The 17774-nt window shown below is 48.1% G+C and overlaps 1 protein-coding gene across 1 annotated transcript in view; it reads right to left on the reverse strand.

Annotated features, from left to right (window-relative positions):
* Positions 1 to 17774, reverse strand: part of GALNT18 (polypeptide N-acetylgalactosaminyltransferase 18) — a 357593-nt gene that overhangs the window by 142521 nt on the left and 197298 nt on the right. The gene's annotated exons all lie outside the window — the stretch shown is intronic.

Here is a 17774-nt window from a genome sequence, read left to right on the forward strand (position 1 = left end):
GAACAATAGTACTAGGGTCCCTCTACTAGGAAATAGTCCTTTCTGCTATTTTGATCAGACATTTCACCTTCACTTGCTTAATATCACCATTTAAAGTAGTAAGCAAGAGAGGGGCAGGTTGCTTTGTATATAGTAGGAAAAGTACATTAAGCAAACTCTTCTTGGGAACATATTATGTGCCAGGCACTAAGTGCTGAAGAAACACAGTCCCTGGTCTTGAGGAATTCCTGGCCCAACGGGAGACAGACGTGACAAGAGACGAACAGAGTCCATTCTAAACGGTGAGTCCAGAACAATAGAGGTGAAGACACACGGCTCAGGGGACTCCCAGGAGCTAAGTCTTGGTGAGAGGGCTTCACAGAAGAGGTGGCATCTCAGCTGGGCTTTGAGGATTGAAGAGGAGTTTTCCAGGTGGGTAAGGGTGAGACTATTCTTCTAGTTAGAGTAAGAGCATGGGCCGAAGCCAGAAGGTATGTCATGGACTTACTGAGTAAATCAAAAGTCATCAGGTATGGCTGGCATGGAATTCTTCACATAAAGAAGAATTAGGCTGTAAAGCTAGAAAGCAAATAGTGAGGCACTAGAAGAATCATACAAGCATGATTTATTTTATATCATCTTGGGAACACTACTCTTCAGCATGTTTACAGAACGTAGATTGCCTTTAAATGATCCAGCCTAGTGGAATTAGATTTCTTTCCCCCTTGTCTGTGAAATGTAAGCAATGCGTTCAATAGTCTCAGAAAAAATAACTGTTGTCGTCGGGGGCGTAGACATGTTTTAATCTGCGATGACAGTTTGTCTTGAATCATAAACTGCTTGTATCTTGCGGAACCAGGCTTTGATGGCGGGCGGATTGGCTGTCATGTCGAGCAAAACTTCAAAGCGACGGAAAGCAAGATAACTTGCTCCCTTAGTCAGGTGCCCACGGGTAACTGTCTGTGCAGTGTGTGGAGCCGTGTGAGATCCAGGACAGCTGCCACAGCGTCTGACGGGAAGGACTTCACACGGCATCATCCCTAAGTCCTGCTCTTCCTGCTCTTCATGAATAGTGCCCCCCCAAAATCTTTGGGGAGCTCTAAGTTTTTCTCCTTTTCCAAGTCTGAAGTGCAACATGGCGATGCACCTGTCTTGCAACTGCAGACAGGAACAGAGACTGAGGGTGGGAACAGGAAGACATGAAGGCCTCTTCAGTGCCGCTGGTGTTTGACAGGGAACCTCAGGTGTCTCTGTGGGCCCTGGGGAATGCGGTGATGCTTGTTTTTCTCTGGAGTTAGCACACCCCTGGAAGACGGGCACTTTCCTTTTCCCTGCCCCAGGCATTCCCCTGAAGAAAGTGAGCCTTGGAACCAGGAAAGAATGGTGGTCATTGAGAAAGAATCACGCTCTCCTTAGGGCAGAAGGGAAGATAAAGTTCAAACATGGTGTGGAGGAGATGATAAGACGCAGGGCAAGAAGCAAGGACCTGGAGAGTGGAGAGGGATGCAGAAAGCCAAGGCGTACCTGCAGTCAGGCACTTGACCTTGAACTTGTGACATCCTTCTCAGACCCCCTCCCAAGAAGGGTCTTTGACAGTCTGCTTATCTAATCCTTCACTGTTGCATGAATCCCCCACATCGTATTTCTGACAAGGAGCGCCTGCTTTGTTTGATAATCTGTCCTGGAGAACTCAGTACCTCACAAAGCAGTTCATTCTTCTGTTCAGTGGCTCTGGCTGAGAGACAGTGCTTCCATTCCTGACTCCCCACACCTGTTCCCAGGGAGTAGTGTGCCATGGTATGATCCAGGAAATGACAGTGAGTCCCTTCCAGGCAGCCTGTCTACTACAAGGAATCTGAGCCCAGACATGCCAGGCAGATGATGAGCTAATGCCGGACCACTTGCCTGGCAGTGAGAGGAGAGTGCTCCCACTCCTCATGGGGTCCCTGAAAGGCAGGGCTTCCCTTCTGGAAAGCGGTAGTGAGTGTCAAGAGAAGCCCATGCATGCACAGCACAGAGCCAATTATCTCTGCTCCAGGAAATGGGGATGGCATCGACCACTGGATTCCCTGGGGAAGCCTGGGCTTCCATCTATCTGCAGATGGGCCAGACAAGTGGTGAGATCACCAGGATTCAACTCAGCTGTTTTTATTCTTGTGCCCTCCCCTAAGCAATACCTGTGAAATATGGGAAGGCAGAGGAATGGGAGCGAGCGCTAAAGCACTCACGGTTGACATAAGCCTGGGTCCTGAAGGAGTTAAGGGGCCCTGAAGGAATTACGCGGGGTGCTTAACAGGTCGAACATTCGGTGCAGGAGACTTTAGGAGACTGTGACTTTATGGAACCATGGCTCCAACCAAACTTAACCCAGTTCTCAAACTCTATGCTCATGACCACATTCTCATTCAGTGCGACTCTGCCTTATCTCAACTCTGATCACAACCTAACTCTGACTTCATCTTGACTTTGATCTCCTGCTGATCCCAACCATCATCCCTTTCCAGATCCTGACCCACCCTGGTGACTCCACCAGCCATGGCTTCACCATCACCCTGGACTCACCCTGAATACACCCTAGACATGTTCTACCCTAGCCTTCAGTGGGCCCTGACTCTACTCCCAGTCCTAGGCTGTTTCAGACAGCAAAGGATGGCAGGGGTCCCTCCTGCAACTGGACAACAGACTCTTAGTCACAGGACTTTTGATGGGCCATGTGTCTCCTTTCTTCCCTCACCCCTAGTACATTTCATGTGGTCCAGACACCTTCTTCTTTAGAGAAGGAAAAAAAGCCTGATTTGGTCACATATCGCTTCTGCGTCTTGAGTCGGGGGACGTGGCTACAAGGCCATCACTCATCTTTCCTATCTGTTCTGTGCTGGGTAACGGGAGGAGGGGAGTGGGGTTTCGGTGCTCAGACAAGATGGAGATAGGATGTCTCTTTTCCCTTCCCTTTCTTTGTTTTAGCTTTCTAGGTTATGAAGGAGACATGGGAGGAAATTACTGCACCACCTGTCTGAAAATCATTTCCAATTGTATTTAAATCATTCTTAAGACTAAGACTGTGGTCATGTCCTCAGCAGAGGCCAGTTAGATAAATCCTTTCCAAAGTAAATTTGAAATGGCCAGACTTAAGAAGGAATTAGGTGAAAAGGAAGAGGGTAAGTCTCATTGCCTGAGTTTGGGGGTTGAGTCGGGTAAACAGGGTGAGGAGGGCTTGTACAAATGATGCCTGGGCTTGGGGTTTTTTCCTCCTCCAACCACACAGCATGACTCTAGGATTTAGAGCAGAGAGAACCCCATGGAAGCAAGAGGGCTCTTTCTTGGGGGTCCATTCTACAAGGTCTGCAATATAAGAAAGGATGATATTTTCTTGTTAAAAAAAAAACTAGAGAGAAGTAATGAATGCAGAACACAAGTGGAAGTTTCCCAAGGGCCCCATTTTATCCAATCTACAAGCTGGAAAATGTCTCTTCAGTGCCCAGGAACTATAAGAGTAGGAGGAGAAAGTTAACGTTTCTCAAGAGTGAAAAAAATGTCAAGATTGATGAAGTAGTGATGGATAAGAGTTCTACTTGGGAAGGAAGAAATATGACTTTCACCTAAGTGGGGGTGTGTCTCTTTTACCCTATGGCTTGGAACCCTGCATTTCTGTCTTTCTCTGGGCAGGCAGCTTTACTGATACACTAGTCCTAATGCAATTTTTAGCTCCTTCAATGTGGTACTTGACAGTGGGCAGAGCATCAACAGTTCTGCCAGACCAGAAGCCTAGCATCCATAGAGATTTCTGTTAGAGAGATCTGAATGTTCCAATGAATCACAAGTAGATAAACTTTCCCCATAGTGTGGACTGTATAGTTCATGGGGTCGCAAAGAGTCAATGTAAAATGAGCAACTTTCACTTTTCGTAGTATGTCTCCCTATTGTGACTTTCTTACTGCGAATCACTGTGTAACTTACGTTGTCATTAAAAAAAAAAAAATCACATCTATTAGAGAAATAAGTAGGTCACTGAATCTCAAAATAATAGCCATTATTTACTGAGTACCTACTATGGGCCAATGGAATATTCCAATATGCTAGAATAGCAGTTTTCTGGTTTATGGTAAGAAAAAACCAAAACAAACAAAAAAACTTTCCTCATTAAGCGAGAGGCGGGTCCTCATGATGTCTGCAGCTCCCACAACATAAGCGTCTATTATAATGACTGGGCTCTGTGATTTATTGCACCTTTTCTGAGTTTCCATGCTGGCACCTGAGGACAACTACTGCATTGCAGGTCAATGTTGAAATATTCCCTCTCTGTAGGACTAACACTTTATACTAAGCACAATAAGAGCTGGTCAACCTAACAAACATCTAAGAGCTGACATTTCCAGTCCCATTTCTATCCCCAAAGTCACTTACGTAAATGGTCCAATATTTGCAAGCCCTTTCAGTCCTGTGGCAAAGAGAGGATGGTTCCAGGTACCATGGTGGTGCAACAAAGGCAAAATTGAATATGAGGGGCCATGGGAATAAAATATCATAGAAACTGGGGTCCAGAACACGGTCAAGGTCATATTCTAGAATGACAGCCATCAAAACTAATATGAAAACCACCATTCATGGAGGATGCCCAAGATAGAAGACAACAGATGAGAAAGGACACGAAAGTTCTCACACATGGTACAGGGTCATCTCTGTGGCCAGTGGGTGTTCCCATCATTTCCTTTTGGAAAGATGAGAGCCTTGTCCCCATGGGCATGAATCTTCAGGTCCTTTGCAAAAGAGTGAACCCCAGAGGAGCATTATCCATGGGGGATTTAGGCAGAGGTGAGGGGCCTGGGGCCAGATGGACCAGCAGGTAGACTAACCTAGGACAGCCTTCAGCAGCTTCACTTGAGAAAGACTCCTAATCAGCGTCAAGGAAGGAAGCAAGTAAGTTCAATGTCAAGGTGCTGAGCCTACATGGATGTGAGCCAACAGATTCCCAAATCTGGGAGCTGGGAACAGATTGGGATTTTTTAAAATATCTATTTATTTATTTGGCTGCATTGGGTCTTTGTTGCATCATGCAAAATCTCTTGTTGGTATGCAAGGACTCTCTACTTGTGGCTCGTGAACTCAGTAGTTGGCAGCATGCAGGCTTAGTTGCTGTGTGGACCTTAGTTCCCTGACCAGGGATCAAACCCACATCCCCTGCATTGCCAGGTGGATTCTTAACCACTAGACCCACAGGGAAGTCCCCAGGTTGGGATTCTATACACGCAGTGGGCTGAGGCAGGCTGCTCAGGTAGGATCTTATAGGGGAGGAGTGCTCGAGGACTGTGATGGGTGGGGCTGGCTGGGGACTACAGGGCGTGGCTTTAAGGGCTGGCATTTCAGCCAGTGGTCATCACCACTTCATAATCGTGTGCCTTTCTGACAGACCAGGCAAAGGGTGGAACCGAACTGCTGAAAGCATCCTTTAGTCAGATCAGCAAATTGTCCTGTGAGAAAACAGACCAGACAATGCTTACAAAGGAGTGGCAGTTAGGGAAGCTGCCTCCGCCTGAGAGAATGGCCACCTCTTCAGCATACACGTCTCTGCTCTGCAGAACCACAGAAAAAGAGCAAAGGCCATCGGGCTTCAGTTCTGTTTCTTATTATTCAGAAACAGCACTGTGGAGCTTTCTCAAAAGTCAGCTTCGTGATGTAGCCAGCCAACACTGCAAGATGATTTATGGGAGAGAAGAGGAGATATTCCCTGTGACCGCTATTATCCAGACACAGTCAGAGAACACTGCAGGATGAGGGGAGCCTAGAGTTTTATTTGGCCACTGAACTTAATAAACCTAAGAGGAGGGCAAAGTGGAAGAAGGAATATGTCCAAGCAGAGGTTTACTAGACTAATGGAATAGGGCTCAAGTCCTCTGGGAATGCATGTGAAGAGCATGAGTGAAAAGTCAGAAGCCAGAATTGACTCTAGAGAGACAGGAGACCTGATGAGAACTCTTAGCTGATATATTGAGTGGAAGCCCCACCTCCACCACTTACAACTTGAGCAAGTGTGTCCTGGACATTCCCTGGGAGGCACTGGGTCTAAGATACGATCCTCTTCTTGAGGAATTTACAAACTAGCTGCTCAGAGGAAATGAATGAAAAAGTACACAGCATGCATGCATGCATGCTAAGTCACTTCAGTCGTGTCCGACTCTGTGCGACCCCATGGACAGCAGCCCACCAGGCTCCTCTCTCCATGGGATTCTCTAGGCAAGAATACTGGAGTGGGTACACAGAGGCCAGACAAATAACTGAAAAGTATATGTGTTGACAGGGGACCTTCCAGGACCGCTGCTGCCTGTGCCCCTGTCCCTGCGGTGAGCCCCTGCTGACCCATGCCTTCACAGGAGACCCTCCAACACTAGCAGATATTATGAACTGGATCCTGACAGAAGTCTCCTTGACAATTGGTTTCCATGGCTTCTCAAGCTCCCATCCTCATCCACCAACCACAAGCTCCTGGAGGACAATGGCTGGGCATATGTAACCAAGAAAGTGATGCCTCCCTGGCTCAGAGCTGTGCTCTATGAAGGAACCATCTGACTTTGGTCAGTCACAGGCTGGATTCCTAGACTCTTCTCAAGGCAGACACACAAACCCAGACAATGTGGCTTCAAATGAGCAAAACAGCAAGGACCCCTAACCAAAGCTGTACCCTAATCACCAAGACTGCCATTTTGGACCTGCACTCAAGTGTCAGGATGCATTTTTAGGGGGGAGATGTCTTTAGTTAAACAGCCCTGGTACCATAGGTTGAAGGTGAAACCAGCACTTTCTTCCAAATGCTACAGACAGTCCTCACTCACTCACTGAGGCACAAGCAAGGCCAGAGTTCTCTGGCTCCTGCCCACCCATCCCCAGCTGTTGGCTCTTGGAAGAAGTGAGAATGCCCTTCTCATAGATTCCCAGCTTAGGGCCAGCACACTCATTTCCTGGGAAAGAAGTCTAGTTAGCACTCCCCATACCCCACCCAGGTTCCTGGAGCTCAGGGTTCCCAAGGGCAGGCTAGGTTGGCTACAGAGCTTTTCCTCATAGTCTGGTCTGGCCAAAGGGCAAGGCCTAGGAAAAGCTCAGGGGCCCACCTGGCCACAGTTGTGGGCCTCAGCAGCCCTCTGTCTCCACGTTGACCTGGCATTAATGAGCTGACACGGTCCCTGGGGCACCCCAAGTCCCTCTTTGCCCATGCCCACCCCAGCTCTGCACTCTCCCTGTCAACAGAGACAGCTACACCCAGAAATCTCAGATCTCAGCTCTTCCCTAAGACAGTTACCCCACCACATCCTGCATTTTATCCAGCACTGACCTGGATTCTAGCTTTGTCCCTAAATCACTGTGTGACCTTGAACAAGGCACTTCCCCTCTCTGAGCCTCAGTTCCTTATCTGAAAAATAAAGGCACTGGACTAAGCAGGTCCTCCTACCATAAATCTCTGGGGGCTGACAGCCCATGAGTCTCTAGTCTTTGCTGGAGGTCCTCTCAATCCCTCCTGCAAACAGAATAACACATGCAGACAGGCACACAACCAACAAACTCCATCCAAGCAGTCAGAAGCTAAACTTGAAGCCACTTGCATTAGGAAGGTTAGGTCCTGAGGCATTGAGCTGGGACAACATGCATCCACTCCCCTGAGTCCTCTCTGCGCCCCAGGGGCTGACCTGTGGGGAGACCAGAGGGAAGGTGGGCATTCTCCCAGTATTTCCCTGTGGGGATCCTCTCCTGGACCTGCAGTGGGAGGGGCCACTGCTATATCCAGCCCCAAGGTCTTGTGCTGCCTTCTGTGGCTTCCCTACACCCTGCTCACATTTTCGTGAATCATCTCTATTATTAAACTCTCCTCAGATTCCCCAGTTTGAGAGTGCCACCTGCTTCCTGCCAGGACCCTGCAGCTACGTGAGTACGGATTTGATCTTGTAGTTAGAGGACGAAAGATCCATATGGAAAAGAGGAAGATGGAGAAGTGAGCTCAGAACTGAATCTTTGAAAGCCCAACTCACACTTTTACCTTCATCATACTCAAAAACTAAAGATGGCAAATGAACTAAAGAGACTATCAGTGGAATTTTTACATGTCTTAAATGAGTAATCACTGGCCCTGTATAATTTCTATTTACCAATCTCTGTTCACTAAAACTTTTCCCAGATTTCTCTCCCCTGCAGTTTTCAATGACACGCATGAAAGTTTGTTTTGCTTTGTGGCAGAGAATATGCACACAGAGTGTGCCTGGAGTTCCAGTTAAATGATCACGATCTGTTTAATTTTATGACTCAGAGCTGGTGGCTCTGGCCTCCTGTGTTACCGTCGCTCCAGAAATGCAGCAGCACTTGATGTGTTAGATTAAAAGGTCTGCGTGATGCTTATTTAACCCAGGCTGCTGGCCACTCTGAAACGCTGTATGTTTCTCAAGCTCTCCTCCATATACACAGGAATTATGCAGGCAGCACCCTCCACAACAGCTTCCCGCTGGGGTGGGGCATGTTGGAAGTGGCAGGACCCTGACTGTCTGGCTGCTCCTCCCAGGACAGCCTGCATGTGATGAAGGGCCTGGGCTTTTTTTCTTTTTGGCCTCAGTTTTCTTCATCTCTCCCCAAGGTCAAATTGCCAAAACCTCTTTGTCTTTTGCCTCATCGCCTTTTTCTTTGTCCCAACTTCCAGTTTTCTTTTATCTACGCTGATATCTACCCACAGGGAGTGACTTGAGTATACAAGAAGTGAAATCCCCACAACATGGGGAAAGGCTTGTGGAAAAAAGACCCTCGCTTAGTTGAACTTCACTGAAGACACTCTTTTGTGTTCCTTTTTGGTCCCCATTGAGTCTAACACAGCTCGGGGCTCACATGGGGAACTCAATTCACTCCATGGACCAATTAAGACATTGATCCATAGGGCAAACAACCATCCTAGTTAGTCAGAAGGAGCCAGGTTAGCGCAGAAAATCCCCGACACTTTGGGAGGGTTGGCCACCCTTCTCGAGCTGACCATGTGTGCACCTGACTTGTTACTGCTGCCCCGTCTCACATATCTGGAAGTCTTAGATGAGGTTCTCTAAAAGTAGAGCCTGAGAAGGGGATCCTTGAGTAGGTGTTTACCTGAGTGCCGGCTCCCAAGTAATTCCCCTGAGGGAGTGAGGAGAGCAGCTTAGGGCAGGGAAAGAAGCTGCGCAAACATCTGCCTTCAGCAGCAGACCAGGCTCAGAGTTGTCCCCTCTTGCAGTGAGGAGTGGGGTTTAGACCCCCATATCAATCAGGCACTAGTTCTGGGCCATCTCGAGGATGAGCATAACCTCCCAGGCATTTCTGGGTGAGGCAGCTCTCAACAGAGAGGGCAATCTCCAGGGGAGGGAACCCTCACAGCCTCCGGGGGACAGGTGGACTGGCCAGTAAAAGGGCTCTGGGTGGGACACCAATAGCACCCATGACACCGATCACAGCTTCAGCCTGGTCTTTCAGATGCTGAGGGGATGCCCTCAGGACCCGTTGCCAGTCAAGCTGCAGCTTCCTTCCTGCTTCACCCCAAGCACACCCAGACCTCACAAGTGTGCTTCTTCCTCAGTTTCCTGGTTTGTACTCTAGGAACTCACCTGAGACCCTCCTTGGTCAGGGTCTGACCCCTACTAGAATTTGCCAGTTTCCCCCAGAGACTTCTCCTGACCCTTTTCTCCCAGATGTAGCTTGGATTGTGCTTCAAAACTCCTGAAGCTGGGAATCTCTGATTCCTACCCAGGTCTAAGTTAGTCTGCGTGCGTGCTAAGTCACTTCAGTCGTGTCCAACTCTTTGCGACGCCATGGGCTATAGCGCGCCAGGCTCCTCTCTCCATGGGATTCTTCAGGCAAGCACACTGGAGTGGGTTGCCATGTCCTCCTCCAGGGGATCTTCCCCACCCAGGGATCGAACCCACATCTCCTGTGTCTCCTGCATCGGCAGGCAGGTTTTTTTTTTTTACCACTAGCACCACCTAGAAAGCCCTGTAAGTTAGTCAATATCACCCCCAAGTTACAGCTTCCTGCAGGGGTTCTGTCCATCTGACAGATCTGCTGGACAGAGACACAAAATGAAGTGGGTCTTGATGCACAGTGGGCTCTGCCAATGGGTAGCAGGTCAACCTCACAGGGCAGGAGATGCTCTCACCCTAGTTTCGCTTGAGCTGGATGGTAGCTTCACCTGCCGCAGAGGTCCCAGCATGCCTTGCAGCTTGGTCAGTGAGGACTCAGAGTCAACATCGCAGGCTTTTAGAAATGCAGCTTTTAAAAGTATCAGAATATATGCATCATGGCCCCTGTGGCGGATGCTGTGGATGCCCCAGCCGTATCCTTGGAGATTCATCCTTTTCCAGTGCTCCTCTCACCCGCACATCTAAGTGCCAGAATATTTACCCTAGGGCTTTACTCACAGAGCAGCCTGCTCTGCCTCAGCACACGGGGGCTGGAGTGCTAGAGACTAACAGCCCCGAGAGCTGCCTGAACCAATGACTTAAGGGAGCTGGCACATAAATACCCTAGTTCCCTCACCTCTCATTTGTGGGCATGTGTTTTATACCATTTCCCAGAGTTCCCCTGGAGGTTTCAGCTCCACCTGCCCACTGTGGTGCTTGACTTGATAACATGCTCTTTTTTTTTATCTGCTTCCCTTCCTTGTCTTAACTCCCCATTCTGCTGGTATATCTTGAACTTCCTGAATAAACTACTTCCCATTGAATCTGTGTCTCAGGGTCTGATACCTGGGGAACATCCCTTCCAAGGCAAAGCTGAAGAAGCTGGGGCCAGGCCTGCCACACAAGACTTAGGCCCTGTGTAGGCTGCTGCTACATGCCTGAGCCCCGTGGTGAGCTCCCTGTGGGACCTCTCTTCACGCCAGCCCGTCCTGAACTGAGCAGCCCCAGAGAAGGAAGAGGTGGCCCCATCAAACATCCTTCCAGAGTCCCAGATGCCCTATTAGTATTCGGAGGTGTTCCCCACTTTCTCTAGAGGCCACTGACCCTGGGAGGTGATTTTAATCAGGGATTTGATCATCCTACAGAGGATTCCTTGTTCATGCTCATTCTTCCCAGCCTCCCTGAGGCCCCTTAACAACATTAGACTGCAGTTTTAGGTTTATATAATTTGGTGCTTAATGCCCCTTATTATTAGCCCAGAACAATGGAAGTAACTTGTTGGAATGTCAGCTTCATGACAGAGCCACCCCTTCCCAGAATGCCCCACTCTGGGTGTGTGGCTGCACCCTGGGCTCGGCGTGGGAGCAGGGGCTCCAGGCGGGAAGGCTACTCTCAAGGCCCTGGTCTTTGAAGCCTTCCTGTGTAGCCCGGGGATTCTGTCTCTCTTCAAGGGAGTGAGCATGGAGCCAGGTCTGCCACCAAGACAGGTCACCTGGTCCTGACCTCCTTGAGCCTGGATATTGGCCCCACTCAGTGGTGCCTCTGTGTCCAAATGACTACTTAAGAACTTCTTTCGAATGTCTCAAAGGCATCTCACATTCAGCATATCCAAACTTCAGTGCTTGGTCTTTCTCTCCAAACCTGTTCTTCTCCTCTTCTCTGCTTTCCCATCTCAGTAAGTAGCACCATTATTCAAACCAGAAACCTGAATGTCATCTCTCCTTCACTCCCTTCATCCAATCACCAGCAAATCCAAATATATATCAAATCCATGGTCTCCTCTTTGTCTCCAGTCACCATAGTGCAAATCACCATTATCTCTGATCTGAAGTATTGCGATAGCCTCCTAAATGATTCCTCTGCTTCCTTCCATTTGTATCTCAAACTCTTCACCACAGACTACAGACTAGTCAGAGAGATCTTCCAAAATAGCAGTCAGATCATACTTCTCCCCCATTTAAAATTCACCAGTGTTTCAGGTCTCCAGAGGGCATCTCTATGACTTCCCTTTCTGCAATCAGCCAGAGGAAACTGCTTTTTAAAGGGCTCTTGTATTAATACTCAGGTCAGACCCACCCAACTGACTGTGGACCTTAATTACATCAGCAAAAATTCCTTCACAGCAATATCCAGATGAGGGCTTGATTGAACAACTGGAGTCCACACCAGAGGCCAGGAGTCTTGGGGCTCCATCTTGGAACTCTGCCTACACAGTGATCAATAATATTTGCTGAATTAAAAAAAAGAGAAGATTCTCCTTCTGGCCACCTGTTTGTACAAGCAATTGGTCCAAGTCCAGGTGGGTCTGTCTCTAGGTATATGGCAGGCCATCTATACAAAAACAAACAAACAAGCCCGGTGGGCAACATAGGAAAAGAGAAGGGGGACACACCAAACTTGGAGCTGAAAAATGTGGGCTTAAGCCCTAGTCCTGCCACCCTCTTACAGTGAGAGCTGTGGTGACCCACTGTCTCCTCTGACCCTCAATTCCTTCCATCTCTAAAATGGGCATAAAATATCTGTGTCATAAAATGGAAAACATCAATTCCATCCATTCATCTTCTTATCCACCTTCCACTCACCCACCTGTGTATCCACCCACCTACTCACCCATCCATCAACTCACCTACCCAGCCACTCCACCTCCCCCACTTCTCTCTCTCTTCTCTTTCCCTCCCTCCCCCATGGATGCACCTGGCATACTGTAGAAACCCAATAACCGAGAAATGGGAGGATGGGATTGGTTTTTCCTGCCATGAAGAATTTGGGAATTCAGGGAGGAGTAACCTCACCCACTGCTGGACTGATCCATGTAGGAATGTGGAGCACGCAGGTTCAGAGGACAGCAACTGGGCATCTAAGATCGTGGGGACTCACTCCACAGAGATTAAACAACAGCCTTGAATGTTTTTTCAGAGAAAATACAATCACTTCAGGCAATGCCCCAGCCTCATGCCTGAGCAGCTCCGGTCAGGAGCAGTCAGCAAACAATCTTGTTTTCTCTGATTCTCTGCATTAGTTCTCACGTTTTAAGCCAAATGAAATTTGACAACACGGACAAGCTTGCAGACACTCCAATCTATGGGACTTCACCAGGAACCTCTTTCAAGGTGGAGAAAATGTTCCTTTCTTCAGCCTCTCAGCACTGCGGGGCAGGTGTAGAAGGCAATGGCACCACTGGCAGCTGGTCTGGCATTAAACATACCCTGCATCACTGGAATTTTCTGTCCCATCTGTGAGCATCAATTAATGACAAGTCAATTCCTCCCCACTGTCTGGGTAGAGAACTCTCTCTGAACCTCCTGATCTCATCCACAGGATCCTTCGATCAACCCCCTCTGAGACCCGAGTCAGGACATTCTGCCAAGGCAGGAAGCCTGCCTTCACCATTAACCCTGCTGAAGATGCTTTTGTTAATTTCCATTTGGCTCAGAACCCATGGTAGTGCTGAGCCTTGATCTAATTTCTAATTCATTTTTGTCACCCAGCAAATTCACTGGGTGAGGAAGGGTTTAAAGATTTGGGTTTGTAAAGCTCCACACTTCTTTCCCCCAAGGAGACAAACAGGAGGCCTAGGCTCTTTTCCCCCTGGGTCTTATTCAGCTTCAAAATGTTGTGGTTATTCACTCCCAGACGGCAACCAGAACAGTATCAACCCACGGACCACAAACACACTCCAAGACACTCCCTCAGGGTTGCAGGTTGCAGGCTATGCAAGAAATGGAACTAATGTGGTGGGAGAGAATCAGGCCTGCTGGTAAGTGCTGGTGAGCTGTGGCAAATCCAAACCACAGCCCCCACGCCTGGGGATGGCCCATGGGCGGGGCTGTGCTCCTGCTTCCCTCCCCTGTTTCCTCTCCCATTTCCTGCCCTGAGAGAGTCCTGCTATGATGAGCATGATCAGACTGGCATGCTCTCCAAATGACTGTCACACTATCTGGCTCCTCTTAGACCTAGTCAGTTTTCCGGGTGCTGGTCACTCCTGTCCCCCACTACTGGCCTGTCCCAGGGTACCTAATGCAAGTTGCATCTAAGGTCTCAAGATGCAAGGATGTCACCAAGAATGGCATTCAAGTCCATCACCTAGGAACAAAATCTACAATTTGATTGCGTGGTCATATGCTTTACTGAAAGGGTCCATCAGCCCAGAAGGGGCCTCCCTGAATCAATGAAACTCACCCGTGTGGCCTGTGCATTGTGAATTTCTTAAACTGTGCCTGCAATGAAGGGAGACTGCACAAAGACTTCTCTAGGTTAGCCTACCTGGACTGGCTGCTTTCTGAGATGTGGGAACCAGCAAATGTGAGAGGGAGTGAGTGTGAGATGAGGTTCTCACTAAGGATGTCTGAGTTAAAGAGCACCTCTAGAGAAGCTTCTATTTCTCAGATTGGCAGTGAACATGATCAGGCTGTAGACAGCCAGATACAACCATATCTGACCTGCCCACCTGGCTTGTTCAGCCCACCAAACATGAAAGTATTATTTCCAACTTGGAAAAAAAGTCAGCAGGTCTTGCAGGCTAGGAATAGGCTACACCCAGCATTGGCTGCCTCTCTGAGCTGAACTTGGGCTCATTCTCTTGTTCACCACCGTCCCCACCCGTCCTCATTGCCTCACCTCCTCCATTCACATTATCTATCCAGCCTTGATGGGTAACTGAGTTTAGGACCCCTGAATACAGTGACAAGGTTAAGTGCTCAGGTTCTACAGCCAGATCCAACTTGGTTCAGATGCTGGCTCTGCATTTCTTAGCTGTGTCATCTGTAGCTTTTCCAAGCCTTGATGCTGTCGTCTGTGAAATGAGCAGAAGACCTAAACAGACATTTCTCCAAAGAAGACATACAGATGGCCAATAAACACATGAAAAGGTGCTTAACATCTCTCCTTATTAGAGAAATGCAAATCAAAACTACAAAGAGGTATCACTTCACATCAGTCAGAATGGTCGTCATCAAACAATCCATAAGCAATAAATGCTGGAGAGGGTGTGGGGAAAAGGGAAGCCTCTTGCACTGTTGGTGGGAATGTAAATTGATACAGCCACTACAGAGAACAGTATGGAGATTCCTTAAAATCTAAAAATACAACTACCATGTGACCCAGCAATCCCACTACTGGGCATATACCCTGAGAAAATCATAATTGAAAAAGACAATCCACCACTGCTCATTGCAGCATTATTTACAGTAGCCAAGACATGGAAGCAACCTAGATGTCCATCAAGAGATGAATGGATAAAGAAGGTGTGGTACATATATACAACGGGCTATTACTCAGCCATAAAAAGGAACAAATTTAAGTCAGTTTTAGTGAGGTGGATGAACCTAGAGCCTGTCATACAGAGTGAAGCAAGTCAGAAAGAGAAAAATATCATAAAGCTCCAGTGGCTCAGTGGGTAAAGAATGTGCCTGCAATGTGGAGATACAGGTTTGATTCCTGGGTCAGGAAGATCCTCTGGAGTAGGAAATGGCAACGCATTCCAGTACTCTTACCTGGAAAATTCCATGAACAAAGGAGCCTGAAAGGCTACAGTCCATGGGGTCACAAGGAGTCAGACACGACTGAGCACACGGCACAACACATATACACGGAATCTAGAAAAACGGTACTGATGAACCTATCTGCAGGGCAGGAATAGGGGCACAGACACAGTGAACAGACATGGGCACAGCGGGGGAAGGAGAGGGTGGCACGGACTGAGAGAGTAGCACTGAAACATATACACTGCCATATGTAAAACAGACAGCCAGTGGGAAGTTGTATAAACACAGAGAGCTCAACCTGGTGCTCTGGGACAACCTAGAGGGGTGTGATGGGGTGGGAGGTGGGTGGGAGGCTCAAGAGGGAAGGGACATATGTATACTTGTGGCTGATTCACAGTTGTTGTACGGCAGAAACCAACACAATATTGTAAAGCAATTATCCTTCAATTAAAAATAAATTTAAAAAAAAACACAATACCTACCTCATTTGGTTGATCTTTCAATTAAACAAAGTAACACATCAAAGATGCTTAGAAACAAATGGTAGCTCTGATTACATAGCATTTGCCTAGGCTAAGAACCTACCAGCGTGGAGGCAGGGTGTATATATGAAAGGGGAAGACATTTATTCTGATGACCGAAATCCTAAATAGCCCTTAGCTCCATGTTGTCTAAGGAAGCAGGATGCTGCCTTCCCTATGACTTTGCAAATGCTCTACCCCCATCTCTGTCTCCATTTTCATTCAATTATCAGATTCACTAACGAATCACCAGAGTGTTGGTGGGGCACAAGGCACTGTGCGAGCCTTGTGGGAAAGAGAAGGAATCAAAGAAGAAACTTTTGTTCAGACTAAGTAACTACTGAGTCTCAGTTTCCTCATCTATAAAGTGGGTAAAAGTACTGGAAAAATTAAAGAATACAGTGTGACAAGTACCTAGCACATTGCTTGGATCAAATCAGATGCCCAACACATGATCATGCTGTCACCTTCCATAAAGTCTAGTTGTTGCTGTTCAGTCGCTAAGTTGTGTCCGACTCTTTGCAAATCCATGGACTGTAGCCCACCAGGTTCCTCTGTCCATGGGATTTCCCAGGCAAGAATACTGGAGTGGGTTGCCATTTCCTCCTCCGTAAAGTCTAATTAGAGACACACACCAAAAAAGGCAGCTTGTCTTTTACCCCCTCAATCCCATTCAATCCCCAAGGCCCAGCTCAAATGCCAGTTCTTCCAGGAAGACTTCCCAGAATGACTGAAACCTCTCCCTGGTCTCCCCCAGCACTCTCCCCTTCACTTGTGACTGGTGGCAGACATTTTTACATTGTGCATAATGGCTGTGTCTGTGGTTTATCAGCTGCCCTAGGCTGGGAGCTCTCTGGGAGCGGAAACTGTTCCTCCCCTGTCCTCGGATCATTGGTGCTGAGTGTGATGCCTCACGCTCCCTGAGCATTTGTTGAATGAATGCGTGAGTACCGTCAGCAAAGCACTGAGCAGGGTCAGTCTCCGGCTATGCCAGTGATCAGGTGTGTGACATTGCTCTGGATCTCAGTTTTTCCTCCAGTAAAATGAGGACCTTGAACTACATTTTAGGGCTATATTTACATTTTAGCTTGCTTCAAGCTGCCCAGTGCCCCGTAAGGGAAGCTCATCAAGGTAGGGGAGGAACCCACAAAGTGAGCTAGGTCACACATCTCTACCACAGGTCAGGGGCCCAGTGGAAAAGTGTCTAAGCCAGGGGAAGCCACTGGAAGTCATAGTACAGGGGCCAGGGAGGAACAAATCAATGGAGCCATATGTGCTGGTACCCTACTTGGTAGGGTGTGCCCTACTTGGTTAGATGAAAAATCAAGCCCCCACTCCAGCAGCACAGGCGGGGTCAAAGGGCAACTGTGTGCTGTCTCATAAACCAGCCTTCCATCAGTGCTACTCAACTCACCCTTCTTGCCCACTGATCTCACATCCCCCTGGTTTCTTTCTGTTCAGACCCTTTCTCCCTAAAATTCGACTTACATCTAGAGCTCCTGAGATATGGGCTTTTAAAAACAGCTAGAAATGAGAATCTCATTTTTGCATCAGCGTCAAAAGAGAGCCATAGACTGTATGTACTACTTGCTTCCATCCTCTAGAACTCGCCTGAAGTAGGGAACCACATCCAGTTCACCTCTGCCTCCCCTATGCCAAGCTTAGAGCCTGGGGCTTGGTTTGCCAAATGTATGCATGTGCATGACTTACGGAACAGAACAGGAATAAGTATCTATGGGCTTGAGCAGACAAGCAAGGCAGTCTCTAAAAAAAAAAATTTTTTTTAAGGAGTTGTTCTACAATTTAGAGCCCCTGAGTCTAGATTGGGCTTCCCAGATGGCTCAGTGGTAAAGAATCCACCTGCCAATACTGGAGACGTGGGTTCGATCCCTTGGTCAGGA

Source organism: Bison bison, unplaced genomic scaffold (genome assembly GCF_000754665.1).
Source record: "Bison bison bison isolate TAMUID 2011002044 unplaced genomic scaffold, Bison_UMD1.0 scf7180017864503, whole genome shotgun sequence".
Classification (NCBI taxonomy): domain Eukaryota; kingdom Metazoa; phylum Chordata; class Mammalia; order Artiodactyla; family Bovidae; genus Bison; species Bison bison.